The sequence below is a fragment of the Cetorhinus maximus genome, chromosome 6, assembly GCF_964194155.1.
Source record: "Cetorhinus maximus chromosome 6, sCetMax3.hap1.1, whole genome shotgun sequence".
Lineage (NCBI taxonomy): Eukaryota > Metazoa > Chordata > Chondrichthyes > Lamniformes > Cetorhinidae > Cetorhinus > Cetorhinus maximus.
The window spans coordinates 56,721,578-56,746,630 of NC_135884.1; positions in this window are offsets into that span (position 1 = coordinate 56,721,578).

The window sequence follows — 25,053 nt, forward strand, 5'->3', positions numbered from 1 at the left end:
GTGAGGAGAGGTGAAGCCCTTCCTGCTATTGAATGTGTGTTCAGCTGTGTGAGGTTAAGAGAGGGCGTTAGCTGGACATTGTGCTCCAAAATGGCATCGCTGGCATCAAAATGGTGTTACATTCTGACCGATGACATGATCTGCATACTTCCGGCAGACTTTCATTACACAGGCGTTTACAGTCTCACCAATATGGAATCCGGCATGATTCACCCCACAAATGTATGCAAACACGACAGGCAACATCTTGAAACTGTAAGGACACTCATAATGTCCCAGAAATGGGAGCAAATGATCCCAATTTTTCACCCTATTTCCTTTATTGGGGAGTCCAGAACAGGGGGAGCATAACCTTAAAATTAAACCTAGGCCATACAAGGCTGATGTTAGGAAGCACTTCTTCACCCAAAGGGTAGTGGAAATCTGGAACTCTGTCCCAAAAACCTGTCGAGACTAGGTAAATTGAACAGTTCAAATTAAAATTGATAGATTTTAGGCAAAGGTATAAAGGACCATTGAATCAAGATTATTAGATGGAATGAACACGCAGACCAGGCATGACCTAACCGGATGTGGTGTATTTGGATTTCAAGAAGGCTTTTGGTAAGGTCCCACGTAAGAGACTAGTTGGCAAAATTAAAGCACCTGGGATCAGGGGTAATATACTGGCATGGATTGAGAATTGGTTGACAGACCAGAAACAGAGAGTGGGAATAAATGGGTCTTTTTCCGGATGGCAGGCGGTGACTAGTGGGCATACCTGGGCAATTTTCCACAGGGATCAGTGCTTGGGCCCCAGCTATTCACGATATATATAAATGACTTGGATGAGGAAACCAAATACAATATTTCCAAGTTTGCTGATGACACAAAACTGGGCAGGGTTGTGAGTTATGAGGAGGATGCAAGGAGGCTTCAGAGCGATTTAGACAAGTTGTGTGTGTGGTGAACACATGGCAGATGCAGTATAACGTGGATTAATGTGAAGTTATACACTTTGGTGTGAAAAACAGAAAGGCAGAGTATTATATAAATGGTGATATATTGGGAAATGTGGATGTACAAATGGATCTGGGTGTCCTTGTAAACCAGTCAATGAAAGTAAACAGACAGCAAGCAATTAGAAAGGCAAATGATATGTTGGCCTTCATTGCAAAATGATTTGAGTTCAGAAGTAGGGATGTCTTACTGCAGTTATACAGGGTCTTGGTGAGACCACACCTGGAGTATTGTATGCAGTTTTGGTCTCCCTACCTAAGAAAGAATATGCTTGCCATAGAGGGAGTGCAGCGAAGGTTCACTAGGCTGATACCGGGGATGGTAGGACTGTCATATGAGGATAGATTGGTTTGACCGGGCCTATATTCACTAGAGTTTCGAAGAATGACAGGGTTTCTGATTGAAACGTATAAAATTCTAACAGGGCTAGGCAAACTAGTTGCAGGGAGGATGTTTGCCCTGGCTGGGGAATCTAGAACCAGGGGCCAGATCTCAGGGTATGGGACAGGCCATTTAGGACTGAGATGAGGAAAAATGTCTTCACTCAGAGGGTGGTCAACCTGTGGAATTCTCTACCACAGAAGGCTGTGGAGGCCGGGCCACTGAGTATATTAGGGGGAGGCAGTGGCATAGCGGTATTGTCCCTAACTAGTATTCCCGAGACCCAGGGTGATGCTTTGGGGACTCAGGTTCGAAATCCACCATGGCAGGTGGTGAAATTTGAATTCAATAAAAATCTGGAATTAAAGTCTGATGGCAACCGTGAAACGATTGTTGTAAAAACCCATCTGGTTCACTAATGTCCTTTAGGGAAAGGAAATCTGCCATCCTTATCTGGTCTGGTCTACATGTGACTCCAGACCCACAGCAATGTGGTTGACTCTTAAATGCCCTCTGAAAAGGGAAATTAGGGATGGCAATAAATGCTGGCCTAGCCAGCAACACCCACATCCCATGAACGAATAAAAAAAAAATTCAAGAAAGAAATTGATAATTTTTTTGGATATTAGGGGCATCAAGGGGTATGGAGAGAAAGTGGGAATATGGCGTTGAGACAGAGGGTCAGCCATGATCATATTGAATGGGGCAGCAGGTTCAAAGGGCCGAATGGCCTACTCCTGCTCCTAGTTTCTATGTTTCTATGTAACTGAATGGCAGAACAGGCTGAATGTTCCTATGATCTTTTCCAGATGTGTTCTGATGTGCTGTGCACATCATTGCTGACATATTTTAAATTTGCACTCTATTTTGTCACCTCCACTCTTTCCTAGCATGGATTAACTTTCCACTTTTTCAATCCAGTTGTTAATGTCAGCAAAACAATTCATGGATTGTCCTTGTTTTATTTTGTATTCACTAAACAGCATGTAGTGGAAAATGAATTGAAAGCAGTGATCTTGCTTTAGTAAATTTGAAAGGAAGATGGATCAGACAGCAGTTGTATTCATGCAATGTCTTGAACCCTTGTTCTTTGAAATGATAATTACTCATGACTAGGCATTTGACGAGTAAAGCATTTCATGGGGACATGATCTCTGGAATAAAAAGTGCTTAAATGATGGACAGTTCATGAGTTTGATTCTTCCATATGAAATATTGGAACCTTTGTTGCATACTACATCAAGCTGCCAAGTATCTTCAGTTGTGTAAGTTTAGCCAGAGTCACTGGACCTGCTCCATCGGTTAATCATCTGCTCGGGTGCACACAAAGATTCCATGTTCTGCCTATTGTTTGGCAGTGGAATGCTGCAATGAATTGCCTTTGCTTCATTCAGCAGCTGGAGAAATGGGTTTCATTGCATGTTAATGATCGTTTCCCATTATGCCCCTCATATAACAGTATCATATATAATACTAGGTTTTCTCTGGAATGACTACCAGCCTGGCATGGTTCAAGTTCTGTTTACTTGGCAGCTTGTTAGTGCAGTTAAAATCACAGACACAAAGCAAGCTTCTGCTAGTTTATTAATCAAAGTAACAAACACTCTGCAAATTTCACAACTGTGTAATAAGGTATTTCACCAAACTTCAGAGATGGAGGGTATGTCATTTGTTTCTACCACTCAATGACAATGCTTATGTTGTATAACTGGTCTAATGCAGAGTGCAGTTTTTGAAATAAGACTCCTATTTTATTGCCTGGTTACATATTACATCTATACAGAGCATTTTCCCTCCCTGAATTGCTAATAATCTGTCTTCATTCTCATTGACCTTTCTGCAGCCTTTGACACAGGCCATCACACCATCTGCCTTCATCTCCTTTCTTCCATTGTCCATCTCTGAGACTGACCTCACTTGTTCCACTCTTACCTAGTTGATCAGAGCCACATTGAGATTTGTTTTCACATGTACTCTAACAACATCCAGCTTTACCTTTCCGCCAGTTCTCTCAAACCTCTCACTTCTTCTGTGTTACCAACTATTTATTTGATGTTAAGTCTTGAATGAGCCAAAATTTCCTCCAGTTGAAAACTGGGAAAACCATAGTTTTCTTTTGCACCTCCTACAAATTTCATATCCTGGCCACTGATTCCATCCTGCATACCGCCTGTGCCCCCCTGCACAGCTCTGTCCCACTCACTCTCCCATGCCCCCCATCATCCTGGCTGAATCAGTTCACATCTTTGGCATCCTGTTCAACACATTTCAATTCCACAACCTCTCCATCACAAAGAATGTCTATTTCTAACTCTGTAATATGGCTTGGTAAAGAAGTTCAGCTGAAACCTGTCCTGTCTTTGTCACCTCCAGACTCTATTTATTCCCATGTTTTCCTAGGAAGCATCACATTCACCATTCTCTGTAAACTTCAACTCATTGTTACAGACAGGGATGAGAGAGAACTGAAACCCCTGTTCATTTCCCTGACTGTCCGTGGACAGAATTTTACATTGCCCTGCTGGTGAGGCCTAGGCTGCCCTGCTGGTGAGGCCTAGGCTGGCCCGCCCATCCTTGCCTCAATTGAAGCACTTAAGTGGCCAATTAATGGCCTCTTAAGGGATGTTTCCCACCCAGCCTCAATTTTTTGGAGGCGTTCATGCCTTGGGCAGGAAGTGGGTGGGCTGTCTCCATCAACAGCCCCCTTTCAACTTCACTCCCCCCCCGGCAACAATGTCTGACCCCTGCGGGTGCTCCATCCACCCCCTGCTTCTCCACCAATACTCTGTCTCCCCTCCCCCACCTAGGGCCTCAATTCCCCTCCCTTCCATGAGACGCCTATGCTTACTTGGCCCTTGTCTCCCTGGACTCAGGGGACTGCAGTGGACACTCCCAATCATGTCCACTGCAGCTTCTGGTGCTACTGGGACTAGAGTGTTGCTGGCCAACCAGATTGGTCGGCAGATCTAGGATGTGAGACCTCCTCTTGGCTGAGGAGCAGAAGCCCCGCCTCCAGCGAATTAATACTCCTTGGAGCATTAAATGGTTGTGGGGCAGCCAGTATTGAAGGAATGTGTTTGCCACTAACTCTTTAGGTAGTGGGCATGAAAAGCCCAACATTCCAAAAGTCCTGGCCATGGTGTTTTTTGAGAAGGAAGTGGATGCGTGTTTTTTAACCCCTGAGTGTGAGGACAATTTGATTAAGCAGCAGCAAGCTTTTCATGGGTTTAAGTAAGGAGGATTATTTATTCACATGTTCACCCCGAAAATCTAATGTCGTGTCACTCATTCATCCACTCACACGCTTACAAACATTTGAGGAAAATACAGTTAATGAAAATAGTTCACTTTTACAAGTTAGAAACAAAAGATTAGGTTGTAATTCACATGATTGGCTTCTCTTGGAAAACACATGGTGGAGGCCTGATGAAGGATAGATATTTCACTCCTGAAGTGTAGCTAAGTGAATTCAATAGCTGAATTGGTATTCCAGAGTTGTTGCAGGATTCTCTCAAAGAGATGCATTTCTGCAGGTCATAAAATTGGCTACTTGTAGTCTTGTTACCAGGAGATCATTTTGCCGTACTGGTGAACTTGAAAAAGAACATGCTTGGAGACCTTATGATGTTACTGTCTCCAGCATGCTGTTTCTGCACTTCTTGTCTTGTTGTCTTTTGCAGACAGCAGTTAAAGAATAAACAGGGAGACCAACATAGCTGCCTTACCATGTGGTTTCAGTTCCACAGTTTCCTTCCAAATATGGTGTTTGGATCAAGTGGGTTAGCTGCAACCTGGATTATTGTTTGCAGATAATCACCCTGTGCATTTGAGACAATCACCATCTTGGTTTCAGAACAACTCGTTCAAGTCAGGAAATACTTTTTTGGATGGTTTCAGGAGGGTAGATGGGTAGTGATACCTCTCATGTGGGATGTCTCCTTTCGAGACCGTGCGGAAGCCTTTGAATCCACAGGCCGAGAGTCAGGTGGCCCTCGACAACGAGGGTAACCCATCATTGTCAATTTTGAAAAGAAAAGTCATTTCCAGAGATTCCACACTGAGCACAATTTAAGCTTTAAAAGTATGAACATGACATGGCTTTACTAAACACAATGGACAAAATCATCCCAGATCTGCACAAAGTGCAGTCGCGGGTGGGAAACGTGTCATTTACCTGCCAGCCGCAATGGCGGGTTGTCACGCATATCATCCCATTCCCGCCTTATTAATTATGCAGCCACAGGAACCACACTGGCGGGCAGCCTCCAACTTGCCCGCCACTCCATTACCTTTCTGCTTCCTTATGCAGGGAGCCATATTTAAACTGCAGCTGCCTGCACATTTCTCAATGCTTGCAGCCCAGGACTGCTCCGGTGAAGACAGGGCCCCAAAAGCCAAGAAGAGTGCAGCCCCCTGATTCAGTGACACATCCCTGGGATACCTTCTGGATGCTGTGGAGGCCCTCCACAATGCCCCCTACCCCACCTCTGGTCACAGGAGGCCTGTCAGTCTCACCACTCCGGCCTGGGAGGCGGTGGCAGTGGTGGTCAATACCAATGTTGCACACAAGAGGTCGGCCATTCACTGCAGAAAGAGGATGAATGATCTCTTCCGTGCTGCCAGGGTAAAGCAACCATCTCATCACTGTAAACTCACACTCTCACAAGGCCATCACACATTCACTGGCATTTCACTCACTGCCAGCTCAAGGTACATCACCACTCACTCTCTCACACACACCCTCACATCTCTATTTGGTCTCATCCCCTCTGGAGACTGCCTCCTCAGCCCTCACCATCTTGACGCCAGTTGCACAGATCAAGCCCCCACACACATCCTGGGATGCCCCCCCTTCCCCAGTACAGCCCTCAGACTGCAGCCTCTTCCCTTGCCTGAGGGCACTACTCCCTCTTCCCCAAGCAAGCACTAGCCTTGCAGCTGTTGAAGAGCCACCACCACCTTACATCTGGTCTGGTAGGTAGAGACCTGCCCATGAGCCCCCCTAAAAGTGATGTGGTGCTGCCTGCGAAGCCTGGCACTGATAACCACGAATGCTGCCCGAGGCAAGGTAGGCAAACAAACCTCGAAGTCCTGAGTGAAGTGCAGCTCGCCAGGTTCACTTTGCTTATGTACAGTTGTGAAACATGTGCCTGGATGATCCAGCTTGGGGGGGTCATTCTGGCAAGCAGGGATTATATGGAGACATTAAAGTATTAAATTAGGTTCCTGATGTGTGGTGGCATTGATGGGTGCAGCGGACGATCGCAAACTGGTTTCATGACGGCGTGAAACCCATTTTGGCCGTATTGTCCCCGCTGCCCTGACGCCAGTGAGGCCAGGAAATTCCCGCCTGCATCATTCAAAGCCATATACTATTCAGATCATTCATCACCCCGTGCACACTGAACTACAATGGTGCCTCGTCCCCCAGCGTTTAAAATTTATAATGTTGTCAGTCTTGGTTCAGTAGTGGCACTCTCACCTCTGAGTCAGGAGGTTGTGAATTTAAGTTTAAAGACTTGAGCACACAATTTAAGTTGATACATCAGTGCAGTATTGAAGGAATGCTGCACTGTCAGAGATGCCACCTTCAGGAGAAATATTAAAGCAAAGCTCCATATGGCTATTAGGAGAAAGTAAAAAAAAAACTCGGCATTATTTTGGGAAGAAGCAGGGAAGTTCTTTCACTCTGTCTTGCCTCAACTAACAGCCCAAATTCCCCCAGATTATCTAGTCATCTCACTGTTGTTTGTGGAACATTATTGTGCATGAATTGACTGTTGTGTTACTTACATTACAATAATGACTACACTTCCAAAAATACTTAATTTGCTGTTAAGTGCTTTGGGATGTTTTGAGATTATGAAAGATACTAAATAAATCTTTTCTTTCTGTCTTTATGAAATCTCTCCACACCCTCACCACTCCTTATTACTGTAATTCATCTAGCTCTACAATTTATTCTCTTTTGACTAAGCTTTTGATCCCCTCTCCTAATATCTCCTTGCAGTCATTTTCCTTATACCTCTGTTAAGTACCTTAGTATATCCTTTGGCTGCAAAGACAAATGGTTATCATCATTGCTGTTGTAGTAAATTTGTGAATATTTTGAGAGTAAAGATGACAGATACTGTTTCAGTTTATAAAGTGAACAGGTGATGCAGCTGTCTGTCTGAGTACATTTTAAATCTGCTCAACACGGCACTGAAATTCTACTCCACACAGAATGTTGAGGATAAATGATGTGGAAACATTTCCAGACTCCAAGGGCAGAATTTTCTAGTCTTCATTTCAGGATTCATTGGTGTCTCCATGGCCCCCAGAGCATTTTGACCATATGGACCCTTCCAGTTATCAGGCAGCTTTGTTACCCTGGTAATGGGGATTGTGGTCTCCACTGGAGGCACCTCCTCTGAGAAGGAAGAGAGGGGCAGAAGGGAGGGGAGACCAGGTGTCCCAATGCAGCTTCCAAGGGAGTGACCTGTGGGAGGTGAGGTGCAGGCACAAGAGGCACAGGGCCTGCAGGAAGCCCAAGGCGGAAGGGGCCACAGAAAACACCACTATCCTGCTGCCAGAGTTTACAGGCGGCGATGCAGCTACCTCAATATGTCTGAAGTCCAATGCCAATAGAGGCTCTGCCTCTCCAGGGAGACTGTGACCTTCATTTGTCGTATGATTGGACCTGAGATCAGCTCCAACTATGTGGCTGGACACCCCATGTCAATGGCTCTGAAGGGCACAGTAGCCCTCAACTTCTATGCTTCTGGCTCTTTCCAGGGGTCAGTGGGGGATCTTTGTGGAGTCTCCCAATCAGCTGCCCACAGTTGCATCAAGCTGGTGACTGATGCTCTGTTCAGGTGGGTAATGACCTTTATTCATTTCTGTATGGACAAGGACAGCCAGGCTGAGCGAACCAGAGGCTTTGCAGAGATTGCTGGGTTCCCCCACGTCCAGGGTGCAACGACTGCACACATGTGGTCATCAAGATGCTAGTGGGTCAGCCGGGTGCCTTCATCAACAGGAAGGGCTTCCACTCCATGAATGTGCAGGTAGTGTGTGACCACAGAATGCTGATTCTGCAAGTCTGTGCACGGTACCCTGGCAGCTCCCATGACGCTTACATCCTGAGACACTCCCAGGTGCCGAGGCTATTCAGTGCTCCAGCCCGACTGGATGGATGGCTGGATGGCAGTTGAAAAGGTGGCTTATGATGCCTCTCCACCACCCAAGAACAGAGGCAGAGCAGCGTTATAATAGGAATCATGCCTCCACAAGGGCGGTGATAAAGAGGAACATAGGTCTTCTGAAGATGCGCTTACAATGCCTGGGCTGTTCATGGGGAGCACTCCAATACCCCCCAGAGCAGGTGTCACTGATAGTGGTTGCATGCTGCGCTCTCCACAGTCTGGCACTGGTAAGGGGGGACCCACTGGAGGAAGAGGATCTTGACGCAGCTGCACAGGCCACAGAGGATGAATCCAGTTGTGAGTCAGAAGAGGAGCATGGTGAGGAGAATACTGAGGGCATGGAGGAAGTCCTCTGTATCCTTCAGGAAGGCAAGGACAGCAGGGATGCCTTGATCCAACACTCCTTAGCTAAGCTGGGCGTTATATTTTTGCTCATGGGATGGGGCTGCCACCTCCAGGATGTCTGAAATGGCCCTTTCATTTGAACCCAAGGTCCACTCAGTCCCTGTGCAATTAAGTTTAGAGCCACTCACATCCAGCATTACATACTGGCGTACCCTGCAGCAAAAAAATAAAAAGGTGAAGCATACTCAGGCCATTAGGACAAAAACAAAAGTTATCTCATTTTCACAATCTGAACAAATTAACATCACCTGTGGAGAGTAAGACAGAGTTAACGTTTCGAGTCCATATGACTTTTCTCTAGGGCTCTGAAGAAGTCATACGCACTCAAAATGTTAACTCTGTCTTTCTCTCCACAGATGCTGTCAGACCTGTTGAGTTTTTCCAGCATTTTTTGTTTTTGTTTCAGATTTCCAGCATCTGCTGTATTTTGCCTTAATCAAATGAACATCACGTTCTCTGGTGTTCAATTCCACACCAGTAAACATAAACACAACATCACAGAACAGAAGATCGCCTGTGACCAATTCCTCTTGTGCTCACGGTGCCTTAAACTTACGTTTGTGAGTGTTACGTCTCGGTGCGCACCACTCGCCCCCCTGACCCTCTCGCTGGCAGCAGCATTGGAGACAGCTGCTGATTCTGCTGTCTTGTTGGCCTTGATGACATTGGTGGTTGTCCTTTGGCCAGTGGAGCCTATGCTGACCCGTCTTGGAGGGAGTGGCCAGTGCCACAGCTGGCATCTCCCCAGTCACCGCAGCCTCATCAGATGCCACAGTCACTGGCGGAGGGGCAGAGGAGCTGCTGCCCTCATCCAGAGCACCCTGAGAGGAGCCCGCAGAGACGACAAGCAGTTCGTGCACCAGTGTGAGATCGCTCTGGACCGCCCAGCTCGCCACTGATGGACGGGCACCTAGTTGGGATATTGGGTGCCTCGTCCATCTCCCACACTGGCACTGACCGCCTGGTGTCATTGCAACCCCAAGGACCCCTGATTCTGTCCCTGGATCTGCCTCTCCATGAGAGTCGCCACTCTCTCAATGGAGGAGGGAGTGCGCTCGGCCATGAGGGTCAACTCAGTGCTTATGCTCCACATGGACTCCTCCACAACAGAGACCATGGCACGCATACCCTCATGGATCTCCACCAGACCTTCTCACACATCACGCCGGACTCCAGAGGCTTATCATCTACCTTTGGTTCAGCATCATCCTGGTCCCCAGCAGTCCTTCGAATGCCGGAATCCTGGGCACTCTCTGCCTCCACCTGGTCCTCAAGCAAGTGTGAAGTGCCCTCACTGCTCTGCTCCGACATTCTAGCCAAAGATCTAACATCCACCGAGGTGCTTGTATCTGCGCTGGTGCCTGTTCAGAGGGCATGTGTGCCTCAGATGCATCTGAAGCCCGGCGTCATGGGTGGTTCTTCAGGGTCTTGCAATTGAGTGGCTGCTGGTGAATCTAAGGGAGAACAGCAACATATCATTAGTTTATGTCATAACACTGTCACTGTGCATATCAGGCACCCTGGTGAGAACATGGAGATCAACAACATGGTGCCATCATCTTTCAATGGTCAATGGGGAATCCAGTTTTGAGGCTCCCATCAATGAAGAGACTACACAAGAATGTTTGCACCATCTGAAACTCTCACCTCTGTGCACTGCACTCTTACCCTCGTCTGACACCCCAGCCTCTCCAGGGCCGGCTGACCGAGGTGCATGGCGCCTCTCCAGCTCTAAGGCTCAAATCTTGCAAGGGTTAGAAGATTTGTGGGGCCTCTGCCTCTCAGTGGCCTCTTTATGTTGTTTTTGGATGTCTTCTCCTGAAAGGACAGAGGAACATTGATTAGTCCACTCTCTACCTGCAGTGCCATTGCAGACTGGCCAACTCCACCTGAAGAACACCTTGCAGGGCACATCCAAGTCATGGCCTTTGAGCCGCAAGGCACTCAGTCCGAGCAGCCAGGGCTCACCCCCTTGGCCAGCTCCAGTGTCACTGACAGTTGACACTCAGACTCTAACACTCCTGAGCTCCATGTGGGATGGCCAGTCCTTAACAGTTCACCACTTAACTGATCCATGCCAACACAGTACTCACCCTTCCCGAGTGCAGTAGGTCATTGAACCTTTTGTGGTACTGCACCCATGTGCGACACACAACATTGTGGCTGTTGACTTGTGTTGCCATCTTCTCCCAAGCTTTCTTTGTCAGGTACAGCCTCCTCCTTCCATCTCTGGGGACGAGGGTGTCCCTCCTGGCAGCCGCCTCCTCCAGGAGGACCACAAGGTACTTGTCCGAAAACCAAGAGGTAGAGTGCCAACCCGACCAGCCCTCCTGCCTGGCGCAGTTGAGACCATAGCTTTGGTCTTCAGCACACAGAAGATATGTTCTTCCCTGGCAGTCTTCAAGGAGCTGCCTGTGCCGTTTTTAAACTGCCCGCCGGGTCACCATTAGACCCGGCGCCCAACAGGCCCCCGCCCCCGCTCGGCCCTTCCCGACCATAATTGGCCATCCAGTGTGAAATGGCCGTCAGGGGCTGATTGCGGGTGGGGTCCTGCTTCCTGATTGGTCCCGGGCCCGCCGATCATGTGCGCCCGCCAAGGGTAAAATTCAGGCCCAAGTATTTGCTGTGTATTGATATGCAAGTGGTAGTATAACTCTGGTCTCCTACTCCACACAGTTTGTCGCTCTCTCTTCCCATCACTTAAGAGTCCCTATAATGAAATTATTCCTCTTATGGAAGAAATTCATTAATCATATGAATAGTTATCAACAAGTGATTTCCCATGCTTTTGGTCAGCTACATATATATTGTGTAAAACTGTTATGACATATACACATTTTGTTTATAAGTTAAAAGAAGAATATATATTTCTAAATTTTCCCTGAATATAGGTCAGATCAATCTAAATATAAAATGGGAAGAAGGAAATCTAAGTTAACCTGCCTCTGTGGAAGAAGTGAGATAATATCCTTCTTCCTTCAATCAAAAACTTAATTCCTTTTATCCCACTCTCCTGCCAAATATTTCAATTGGCATCCACTCCCACTACTTTATATTGATGGCAACATTTTCATTAAAATTAGTGAATAGAGGGATCTCACTCTGATTTCTAAAGTATGCATTTTGGCTCTAAAGTTTTCACTCTGATAATGTGCAGGTAAAGAGCCAGATCAATGGTCATTCTCTGTAGGGCACAAGCACTTTTGTGAAGGGCTAAATTGATAGTTATGAACAAAGGAAAATATTATGTTCAGGGCCAATGCCTTTCATGTCCTTGGCCCAGATCTTCCAGTCTCTGGATAGTCGGAGACCAGATGTAGCCAGCAAGATGCACTACAGGACCCCTTGGACATCCCAACATAATGACTCTGTGGAAATTGCCTGGGAAGTTTGAACATCTGATGGAAAATTCCCCTGCTCCCGAGGGTCCTTTAAAAAATCGCCAGATCTGAGTTAGAGTCAGAGACTTCAGACAGTTCCGACTTACTTACCTGGATAGCTACACAGGAAATTTTAAACAGATTAAAACCCAGCCTAAAACCCACGTAACTACAGAACTGAACCGCCCCCCCACCAGATCAATTACACTGACCATCCCCCAACTCCCCCCAATCCTCTGACTTCCTACCGACCCAACCTGAATAGCTTTCACCATCCAACTCCCCTCCCAGGGCTCCTTGACCCTCCAACTCTCTGCCCCCCGGACCTACCAACTCACCCCTGACCTGACCTGACTAGCCCCCACACCTAACTCACCCAATCCCCGACTCCCTGCTGACCCAACCTGACTAACCCAAACCAACCAAACCCTGACTATGCCTCACCCAACCTAACTAGCGTCCTCACCACCCGATTTCCCCCTGACCCCCCCGGCCCCTGAACACCCCCGACCCAACCTGACCCAACCTCACCACCCTATCCACTTACCATCCTACCCTCTCACTCACCCTATACCCTTACCCCACCTTACCCCAAACCCACCCTACCCCCTTACCCACTCTACTCCTCTCCCCACCCTACCCCTTACTCACCCTACCCCCTTACCCATCTTACCACTTACCCACATTAACCCCTTACCCACCCTACTCTTATCCACCCAACCCCTTTACCCATCTTACCCCCTTACCCATCCTATCCCTTCATCCACCCTACTCACTTATCCCCTTACCTCACCCATGCTACCCACTTATCTTCCCTCCATAGCTTTAAGCTTTGGGGCATTTAAACTGTTTATTTACAGTACAGGGCATTTAGTGCTGTAAAAAAGGGGTGTGGTTTCTGCACACATTCTCTCCACTGTTCCCTCTAAGATTCTCTGGACCGACATTTCTGCAGTTCTTCCTCCAGCTGAAGACTGCCCTGAAAAATCAGGGAAAGGTAAGTGTGTATTTTTTTTGTCGGATCAGGGTCAGAAATAAGGGCTCTGACCCTGAATGGAAGATGTGGACCCGAGAGACTGATTTTTATTTAACAAAAATGTCTAATAGGCTATCTTCATAACCAGAAACAGTTGAATCAGTTTCTCAGTTTACAGGTAATTGTCAATTTGTAAAACCTGAGAAATCCTGATAAACTCAGAATAAATCTAGCAATAGGTTTTTTCAATCGTAGTGTTTTCCAGGTCAGTAGTTCTGTTCACATCTGGATAGTTTGAACAATTCTTATATCCCAGATTTTGACCTGAGTTTCACCTATGAGTTTCCCCTAGGCTGTGTCTATTGGGTATTAGGACAGACTCCCATCTAATCTGAAATGCCAGTAGTTCAAAATGATCAAATGTTCTCCTGACACTTGATTAAATTAAGAGACAAACGGGAGCAGAGAAGGGCTATCTCTTGTGAACTTGTATCCGCTCAAGCCATTATGTTGCCAACCATATCTATCGACTCAGGCACAGCTACCTGACAAGGACTGATGACTACAGCCTCTGGAAGTGCATGTTGCTCCATCTGTTTCAAGAAGGCAATTTTGGTCAACTTTAAAAACAAGAGGAGGCATTGCAATTTGTAGTAATGATGACAGTCTGCCTTCTGAAGTATCAGCAACCTGCAGAATGTCAAAATACTGGAAAAGTTCCAGGAGCTTTTCAAAGATCCTCCAAATCTGGTGGTAAGGAAGGCAGTCCAACAGCAACATCCTCTCCCAAACCATCATGCCCAGCATTGAGGCACTGATCACTCAAAATCTATGCCTGACACCAGACTCCCGAAGCAACTGCCCTGCTCAGAACTTGGCCCTAGCAGGGGACTACTAAGAGGGCAGGGAAAAAGCCATAGGGATGGCTTTAAATCATCCCTGAGGAGGTCAAACTTCTTTGCCGATTCATGGGAGTCCCTGGCTTGTGACCGACCAACATGGGCAAGGTTCATTTGGGAAGGCACCAAACTCATCGAAAGATAGTGTTGGGAACACGCAGAGGCAAAACTGAGGCATTGGAGAGAGTGAAAAACCCTTTAACAACTTTTCTACCCAATTCTCCAAGCACCATCTGCCCCATATGTGGCAGAGTCTTCAGATCATGCATTGGACTTATCAGCCATCTCAGAACCCATCGCACTGGATTGGAAGCAAGTCATCCTTCGGGACTGCCTAAGAAGAAGAAGAAGATTGTGGTACAGATAATCCCCTATGTTTACTCCTGATGATTCATCTCATTTTTTGAAATTATGCCAATGGGTGTGTGGTATACTGGGTTGCTTGTGCTACCCTTTTGAACATGGGCACCACATTTTCCTATTGTCAATTAATTGGCACCTCTTTTGCATCTTTAGATTTGCTCAATGATTTGTCAGTGGCTTATAAATCTCCTTACTTGTCTCTCTCAACACTTTAGGATAAATGCCTTTGATCCATTGGTTATTTATTTGTTTAACGGCCTTTCCATTTGACTCGGACTTCTGTCACATTTATATTGAAGTCCCCCTACGCTGGATGATCTGGGCATGTCAGCATGATTGCATGCCAACGTGTTTCACAACTGTACATAAGCAACGTGCACCTGGTGAGCTGCATTTTGCACAGGGCTTCGAGGTTTATCTGCCTATCTTGCTTCAGGCAGCACTTGCAGTCATCATTTCCAGGCTTCGCAGGCAATGCCACGTCACTTTTTTTACTCACTCACGGGATGTGGGCATCGTTGGCAAGGCCAGCATTTATGCCCCATCCGTAATTGCCCTTGAGAAATTGGTGGTGAGCTGCATTCTTGAACAGCTGCAGTCCCTGTTGTGTAGGCACGTCCATAGTGCAGTTAGGGCGCTGTCAGGATTTTGACCCAGCGACATTGAAGAAACAGCAACATATTTCCAAGTCAGGATGTTGTGTGGGTTGGAGGGGAATGTCCAGGTGGTGGTATTCCCATCTTTCTGCTGCCCTTGTCCTTCTAGATGGTAGTGGTCATGGGTTTGGGAGGTGCTGTCTAAGGAGTCTTGGTGAATTCCTTTGTGCATCTAGTAGATGGTGAACACTGCTGCCATTGTTTGTTAGTGGTGGAGGGAGTGAATGTTTGTGGATATGGTGCCAATCAAGCGGGCTGCTTTAGCTTGGATGGTGTCAAGCTTCTTGAGTGTTGTTGGAGCTGCACTCATCCAGGCAAGTGGAGAGCGTTCCATCACACCCCTGACTTGTGCCTTGTTTGGGGAGTCAGGAGGTGAGTTACTTGTCGCAGGACTCCTAGCCTCTGACCTGCTCTTGTAGCCACAGTATTTATATGGCTAATCCAGTTCAGTTTCTGGATGTTGATAGTGGGTGAATTCAGTGATGGTAACGCCATTGAACATCAAGGGGCAATGGTTAGATTCTCTCTTGTTGGAGATGGTCATTACCTGGTACTTGCGTGGTATAAATGTTACTTGCCACTTGTCAGCCCAACTTGGATGTTGTTGAGGTCTTGCTGCATTTGGGCATGGACTGCTTCAATATCTGAGGAGTTGCAAATGGTGCTGAACATTGTGCAATGATCACTGAACTGACCACTTCTGACTTTATGATGGAAGGAAGGTCATTGATGAAGCAGCTGGCGATGGTTGGGCCAAGGACACTACCCTGAGAAACTCCTGCAGTGATGTCCTGGAGTTGAGATGACTGACCTCCAACAACCATAATCAACTCCAGTTTTCCCCCTGATTTCCATTGACTCCAGTTTTGCTAGGGCTCCTTGATGCCGCACTTGGTCAAATGCTGCCTTGGTGTCAAGGGCAGTCACTCTCACCTCACCTTGGGAGTTCAGCTCTTTTGTTCATGCTTGAACGAAGGCTGTAATGTGGTTGGGAGCAAATTGACCACCAGTGAGCAGGTTATTGCTAAGCAAGTGCCATTTGATAGCACTGTTGATGACCCCTTCCATCACTTTACTGATGATTGAAGTAGATTGATCAGGTGTTAATTGGCCAGGTTGGATTTGTCCTGCTTGTTGTGGACAGGACATACCTGGGCAATTTTCCACATTTCTGGGTAGATGCCGATGTGTTAGCTGTACTGAAACAGCTTGGCTAGGGAGTCCGTCAAGTTCTGGAGCACAAGTGTTCAGTGCTATTGCTGGAATATTGTCAGGGCCAATAACCTTTTCAGTATCTTGTGCCTTCAGCAGTTTCTTGATATGATGTGAAGTGGATCAAATTGGCTGAAGACTGGCATCTGTAATGCTGGACACCTCCGGAGGAGGCCGAGATGGATCATTCACACGGCACATGGCTGAAGATTGTTGCAAATACTCCAGCCTTATCTTTTGCACTGATGTGCTGGGCCCATCCCTCATCGAGGATGGGGATATTTGTGGAGCCTCCTCCTCTAGTGGATTGTTTAATTGTCCGCCTCTATTCACAGCTGAATGTGGCAAGGCTGCAGAGCTTAGATCTGCTTTGTTGGTTGTGGATTCGCTTAGTTCTGTCTATCACTTGCTGTTTATGCTGTTTGACATGCAAGTAGTCCTGTGTTTTAGCTTCACCAAGTTGACACCTCATTCTTGGATATGTCTGGTGCTGCTCCTGGCATGCCCTCCTGCACTCTTCATTGAATCAGGGTTGATCCCCTGGCTTGATGGTAATGGTAGAGTTGGGGATATGCTGGGCCATGAGGTTGCAGATTGTGTCCGAGCACAATTCCGCTACTGCTGATGGCCCACAGCACCTCAGGTTTGCCCGGTCTTGAGTTGCTAGATCTATTCAAATTCTATCCGATTTAGTATGGTGGTAGTGTCACAGGACTCGATGGAGGGTATCCTCAATGCGAAGACAGGACTTTGTCTCCACAACGACTGTGTGTTGGTCACTCCTACTGATACTGTTATGGACAGATGCATCTGTGGCAGGCAGGTTGGTGAGGATGAGATGAAGCACTTTTTCCCCTTGTTGGTTCCCTCAACACCTGCCACAGACCCAGTCTAGCAGCTATGTCCTTTAGGATTTGGCCAGTAATGGTGCTACTGAGCCATTCTGGGTCTTGGACATTGAAGTCCCCCACCCAGAGTACATTCTGCAGCCTTGCCACCCTCCAAGTGATATTCAACATGGAGGAGTCCTGAATCAGCAGCCTGGGACGGTGTGGGGTGGGGGGTGGGTGGGGGGGGGGGTGCAGGGAGTATGTGGTAATCAGCAGGAGGTTTCCTTGCCCATTTTTGACTGGATGCCTTAAGACTTCATCTTGTCCAGAGTTGGTGTTGAGGACTCACAGGGCAACTTCCTTCTCACCGTGCTACTACCTCTGCTGGGTCTGTTCTGCTGGTGGGAAAACACATACCCAAGGTGACGGTGGTGTCAGGGACATGATCTGTAAGGTATGATTTTGAGAGAAAGGCTATGTCAGGCTGTTTGATTGGTCTGTGAGACAGCTCTTCCAATTTTGGCACAAGCCCCCAGATGTTAGTCAAGGAGGACTTTGCAGTGCCAGCAGGGCTGAGTTTGCCATTATTGTTTCTAGTACCTAGGTTGATGCCAGGTGATCCATCCAGTTTCATTCCTTTTTATTGACTTGATACAACCACATTACTGTAGGTCTGGAGTCACATGTAGGCTAGGCCAGGTAAGGACAGCAGATTTATTTCTGAAATCCAGAGCCAGATGTGTTTTTATGACAATCGTTTCATGGTCATCACTAGTCTTTTAATTCCAGGTTTTTATTGAATTCAAATTCCATCATCTGCTGTGGTGGGATTTGAACCAGGTCCCCAGAGCATTACCCTGGGTTTCTTGATTACCAGTCCAGTGGCGCTACCATTACGCCAATGCCTCACCCTCCTTAATGTCACACTTGGTCACATGCTGCTTTGATGTCAAGAGCAGTCCCTTTCACCTCACTTCTGGAGGCTCTCGGGCAGGCCTCTGCCTATCAGCTCAGTCGTAAGGCGGGGTTGCTTTTCAACGGCTGCAGGGCTAGGGCTTGCTTGGGTAAGGGAGAGAAGTGGCCTGTAGTGGGGAAGGGGGGTATCCCAGTTTGTGTGTAGGCACATGTTGATCTGTGCAAGTGGCCTCAAGATGATGAGGGCTGAGTAGGCAGTCTCCAGAGGAGATGAGACCAAATGGAGAAATGAGGGTTTATGTGAGAGAGTGAGTGGTGATGTCCCTTGAGCTGGCAGTGAGTGAGATGCCAGTGAATGTGTGATGGCCTTGTGAGTGTGTGAGTTTAGAATGATATTACCCATACTATGGCAGTACGGATGAGAACATTTACCCTCTTTCTGCACTGGATGGCCAGCCTCTTTTGTGTAGCATTGGCATTGACCACCTCTGCCTCCACCCCCAAGCCGGAGTGGTGAGACTGATGGGCCTCCTGCGGTCAGAGTGGAGGTAGAGGACATCGTAATGGGCCTCTACGTATCCAGAAGGCATCCCAGAGATACGTCGCTGAATCGGTGGGGCTACACTATTCTTGGCTTTTGGGACCATGTCTTCAGTGGAGCAGCCCTGGGCTGCAAGCATTGAGAAGTGTGAGTGCAGTTGCAGTTTAAATATGGCTCCCTGTGTGAGGAGGTGGTGAGGGACTGGCATGGCGGGAAATCGGAGGCCTCCCACCTGCGAGATGGCATGTTTCCTGTGTCTGCATAATTAATGAGGTGAAAATGGGGTGATACAGCGAGAAAACCCGCCATTGTGGCTGGCAGGTAAAACAACTTTTTTCCTACTCGCTACTGCACTTTGTGCAAATCTGGGATAATTCCACCCATATGAAGGGTTCTCAAAATTCCCACATTTTTCATATCATCAACAAGGATATGACTTTTGGACTTTTATGGCAGAGGACCCAACTGCGGAGTTAAGTGTAGAACCCTGCAGACAGGAGGCTAGGATGAGAGTAGACAGAATATGCATTATTCCCTTTAAAACAATCAACCCAGAGAAAGACTTCATCTTACACAAAACTAAAGCCCATCAACATCTTGCATTAATAATCGCTACTAACTACTAAGGCAGGAAGGCCGCAATCAATGCAATTATGCGAACTTATCAATACTCCACATATACGATGGCTTGCAGTTCAAGACTAGTTACGGGGACAGGAAGAAACGATAAACATCATGCGAGCCGATTAAAGACAACGAGACATCAATCGCCTGGGGAAGCCCACCAAAATCAAACAAAGAACTAACCTTGATTTGGATTGAGATAAGAAATTCGAAAAAACAGTGTAACTGGGCCACCAGTTATGAAGGTGAAGCGGACACAGGAGGGTGAGCAGAGTTTAAGCAGGGAGCTGAGCCAAGTGGAGGAAGAAGATCTGGAGGTTTGCAGGCCCGCAGGCAACATCACGGCGAGGGGCACAGGGTGGCAGGCTCAACCGAAGACAACAAGGCCACAACCCCAGCCCTCCACGAAGATCGACCACCCACAACGGCGCCCTCCACCTAACTGAAGAACCTTCGCAGATTCCACAGACCAGGACCACGTGGGGATAGCAGGCCCCAGAGGACCCAAAACTGCAACCGGCTTACCTGGCTGTGTTTTGAACTGTCAAGGAACCCTGGTTGGTGAGCATGATTCCTGACCTCTCCTAGTTCAATTTAGTTGGGTTTTGGGGTTGGGTCAAGGGTAAGGGGATTAGTAGTGTGATTTTCCCTCGTTATGCCGTGAGTTCCTCATTCTTAACTAAGTGTACTTTGTAGGTCTGTATAATCTCAGTGTAATCCTAATGTTATAAATTCATTTGTGACTTCAATAAATCCAGTTTTGTTTCTTGCACCAAAACCAGTTGTCTGCTGCACTTTGTCACAACCCCCAAATAAGTCCAAGGTCTAGAACCCAAGGAGTGGGAATGATTTAGACCGCTCAGAAGTCAGAGGTGAAGCTGACACACACCACCACCCCCTACACATAGAATATGCATTAGTTTTGGACAGCATATCTAAATGGGTGCAATTTCATTGTTTGCCTATTATACCAATTGCCCAACATTCAGTTCCATCACCATCAATTGAACTGCACACCAAACATGCATCTAAGAGGTTGCTGATGCAATACTGCCCATTTTGCACTTGTGCCCAATGTTAATCTATAACCCTATGCCCTCAATAACTTAGATAATGTAACTGTAGCAGTCAGCTTGCTTTTTCACCATCGCCATTTAATTATCCATTTGTGTGTATTCTAGTGGTCACTACACGTGTGCTATCTCTTCACCTTATCTACAGTATTGCACAAATGTCGAGACTTATTGAGGACAATATCTCTGCCAGTGAATGAAACTTGTTCAACAGGATGATGATTACAGCTGAAGTTCACTGAACAAAACCCAAATTACTATAAACATCTGCACTAGCTGTTCTTAAGGGATTTGCCTCTCAGGCATTGAACATTGCAATGCTGTTCCTGTAATGTTTGATATCTTTCAGTCACTGAATGGTTGAATTATTTAGCATGATTTGACCTACATAGGATCACTGCTTTGCTAGAAATTATTTGAAATTTTCAGGCTGTTCTATTAATTTTCAATTAATTAAGTTTCAGTTTAACTTTATGAATCCAAATTTTATTTCTTAAAAAAGATCCTGTAAAGGTATATTGTCTCAGAATATTAAATCCAAACATTGGGACTGCCACATTTCTCCCATATAAATGCACTTTCTCCTTTTGTAGGGAATATAGGCTACGAGGTTTTGGAGCATAGACATGGTTTATTCAGCTCTTAAATTTTTAACCAATGAATAAACCAATTTACTGCAAAAATTTTGTATTGTAACATGTGTATTTTCCATGCTATGAGCACTGTTTTAGTTCCAAAATTTTATTCATGGTGCATGTGCACACTTCTGGTGCTGGCCATGTTGGAAGCCATTTTGTGAGGGTGTTAGTGTGGGTGCAGGATTGTGGCGCAGAAGCAGGTAGGGCAGGCAGCTTGTGATGTCATTCAATGTGTAATGGTGCATTGATTCCAGCAGTGTAATTTTTGACCTAGACGCACTAACTAATATAATCTCTTTACCTCACACATTTGAGCATATCTTCAGTGGCAGGATGGACTCCCCATCAGTGCTATTAAAAAAGATCATCAACAAGTTTCAGGTTAGTTGCTGATTGACTTCTCTTGGTTGTGGCTGGTTTGGTATAAATTTTAAAATTGTTTAAGTCTACAGTGAGTTGTGGGCAAGTGCTGAAGGACTTGGTCTTGGCTTCAAGGGTTCTGCCTCATTAATAATGCATTCACAGGAAACATGCCAGATCGCTGGCGAGGCGGCCTCTTATTGGCCCGCCCCGCCATCACCTCAGGGCTTCAATAATCTGAGCGCCATATTTAAAAGGCAACCCTGCACAGAGCTAGCACTCTTCAAGGGATAGAAAGCTGCTGCAAAGTCATGGCTGCCAAAGGGAGGAAACATACTGCCCCCAGATTTAGTGACATTGCCTTTGGGCGCCTACTGGATGCAGTGAAGGCCTGCCTTGAAGTCCTCTACCCCTGCTCTGGACGAGGACCAGCAAGCAAGGTCACTAGTCGAGCATGGGAGGTGGTGGCAGCCGTGGTCAATGCCAATGCCCTGCAGGAGAGGACAGCCGCCCAGTGCTGAAAGAGGATGAATGATCCCATCCATTCCACCAGGATAAGTCACTGTTCTCATAACTCTCAAATCACACACTCACAAACCCATCACACATCAACAGGGATCACACTCACTGCCAGTTAAAAGTACATCACCATTCACTCTCTCACATACACTCCCATCTGCCCTGCAGATCATGTTTGCATCCCATCCATGGCAACACTCACTACCCACTCATGCCAGGCATCTTTCTCATTTGGCCTGGCAGGCAAATCTGGGAAACAGCTGAGGGGGTCCTCCAGCCAGGCCCTCAAGTCAAGCGTGAAGAAACTTTGGAAGAAGAATCCGATGACAACCTAATTGAAGACCCGTCACAGCACTCACCCCCACCCTCCACCAGCGCAGAGACACACACCTCAGTGGAACATTGTCCTAGAGTAGCCTCGGAGTCACAATCTGATGAGCACATCGCACTGTCTGATCCACAGCATGCAGCAGCAGGGACTTCCCAGGTTTCTGGCACTTGCAGGACTGCTGGAGGCCAGAAAACTGCTGAGTCCGAGTCAGATGATTAGACTCTGGACTCGATCTCACCTCAGTTGTTGGAGCTGCACAGGCAAGCTCAGAAGCATCATTTTTTTTATTATTCATTCACAAGATGTGAGCTTCGCTGGCTGGACAGCATTTATTGCCCATCCCTAGTTGCCCTTGAGAAGGTGGTGGTGAGCTGCCTCCTTGAGCGGCTGCAGTCCATGTGGTGTAGGTACACCCACAGTGCTGTTAGGAAGGCAGTCCCAGGATTTTGACCCAGCGGCATTGAAGGAACAGTGATATATTTCCAAGTCAGGATGGTGAGTGACTTGGAGGGGAACTTCCAGGTGGTGGTGTTCCCATCTATCTGTTGCCCTTGTCCTTCTAGATGGTAGTGGTCGTGGGTTTGGAAGGTACTGTCTGAGGAGCCTTGATGAATTCCTGCAGTGCATCTTGTAGCTGGTACACACTGCTGCTACTGTGCGTTGGTGGTGGAGACAGTGAATGTTTATGGATGTGGTGCCAATCAAGCAGGCTGCTTTGTCCTGGACGGTGTCAAGCAGCTTCTTGAATGTTGTTGGATCTGCACTCATCCAGGCAAGTGTAGAGTATTCCATCACACTCCTGACGTGTTGATGGTGGACAGGCTTTGGGGAGTCAGGAGGTGAGTTACTCGTCGCATGATTCCTAGCCTCTGACCTGCTGTTGTAGCCACAGTATTTATATGGCTAGTCCAGTTCAGTTTCTGGTCAATGGTAACCCCCAGGGTGTTGATAGAGGGGGATTCAGTGATGTTGATGCCATTGAACGACAAGAGTGATGGTTAGATTACCTCTTGTTGGAGATGGTCATTGCCTGGCACCTGTGTGGCATGAATGTCACTTGCCACTTGTCAGCCCAAGCCTGGTTATTGTCCAGGTCTTGCTGAATTTGAGCATGGACTGCTTCAGTATCTGAGGAGTTGCGAATGGTGCTGAACATTGTGCAATCATCAGCAGACATCCCCACTTCTGACCTTACGATGAAAGGAAGGTGATTGATGGAGCAACTGAAGATGGTTGGACCGAGGACACTACCCTGAGGGACTCCTGCAGTGGTGCCCTGGAGCTGTGATGACTGACCTCCAACAACCACAACCAACTTCCTTTGTACTCCAATCAGCAGAGAGTGTTCCCCCTGATTTCCATTGACTCCAGTTTTGCTAGGGCTCTTTGATGCCAAACTCGGTCAAATGTGGCCTCGATGTTAAGGGCAGTCACTCTCACCTCATCTCGGGAGTTCAGCTCTTTTGTCCATGTTTGAACCAAGGCTGTAATGAGATCAGGAGCTGAGTGGCCCTGATGGTACTGAAACTGGGCATCAGTGGGCAGGTTATTGCTAAGCAAGTGCCACTTGATAGCACTGTCGATGAACTCTTCCATTACTTTACTGATGATTGAGAGCAGACTGATGGGGTAGTAGTTGGCCAGGTTGGACTTGTCCTGCATTTTGTGTACAGGACATACCTGGGCAATTTTCCACATAGCTGGGTAGTGAAGGGTTCTCAAAATTCCCACATTTTTCATATCATCAACAAGGATATGAGTTTTGGACTTTTATGGCAGAGGACCCAACTGCTGAGTTAAGTGTAGAACCCTGCAAACAGGAGGCTAGGCTCATGAAGGCCTGAGACTGGACATGCCCGGGCTTTTTGTGTGCAGTGTGGATTGTGGCCTGAAACCAGATAATGGTTTCAGACAAGGAGACAGAATACGCATTCTTCCCTTTAAAACAATCAACCCAGAGAAAGACTTCATCTTACATGAACTAAAGCCCATCAAAATCTTGCATAAATAATCGCTACTAACTACTAAGGCAGGAAGGCAGCAATCAATGCACTTATGCGAACCTATCAATACTCCACATATACAATGGCTTGCAGTTCAAGATTAGCGATGGGGACAGGAAGACAACGATAAACATCATGCAAGCCCATTAAAAACAATGAGACAACAATCACCTGAAGAAGCCCACCAAAATGAGACAAAGAACTAACCTTGATTTGGATTGAGAGAAGAAATTCGAAAAAAACAGTATAACTGGGCCACCAGTTACAAAGGGGAGGAGGGTGAGCAATTTTGGAGCGGATGAAGCAGAGTTTAAGCAGGGAGAGGTAGCTGAGCCAAGCGGAGGGAGGGGATCTGGAGGTTTGCAGGCCCGCAAGCAACATCACGGCGAGGGGCACGGGGTGGCAGGCTCAACCGAAGACAACAAGGCCACAACCCCAGCCCTCCACGAAGATCGACCACCCACAACTGCGCCCTCCACCCAACTGAAGAACCTTCGCAGATTCCACAGACCAGGACCATGTGGGGACGGCAGGCCCCAGAGGACACAAAGAGCGTACTCCAAAACTGCAATCGGCTTACCTGGTTGAATATCAAACTGTCAAGGAACCCTGGTTGGTGAGCATGATCCCTGACCTCTCCTAGTTCAATTTAGTTAGGTTTTGGGGGTGGGACAAGGGTAAGGGGATTAGTAGCGCGATTTTCCCTCATTGTGCCGTGTGTTCCCCATTCTTAACTAAGTGTACTTTGTAGATCTGTATAA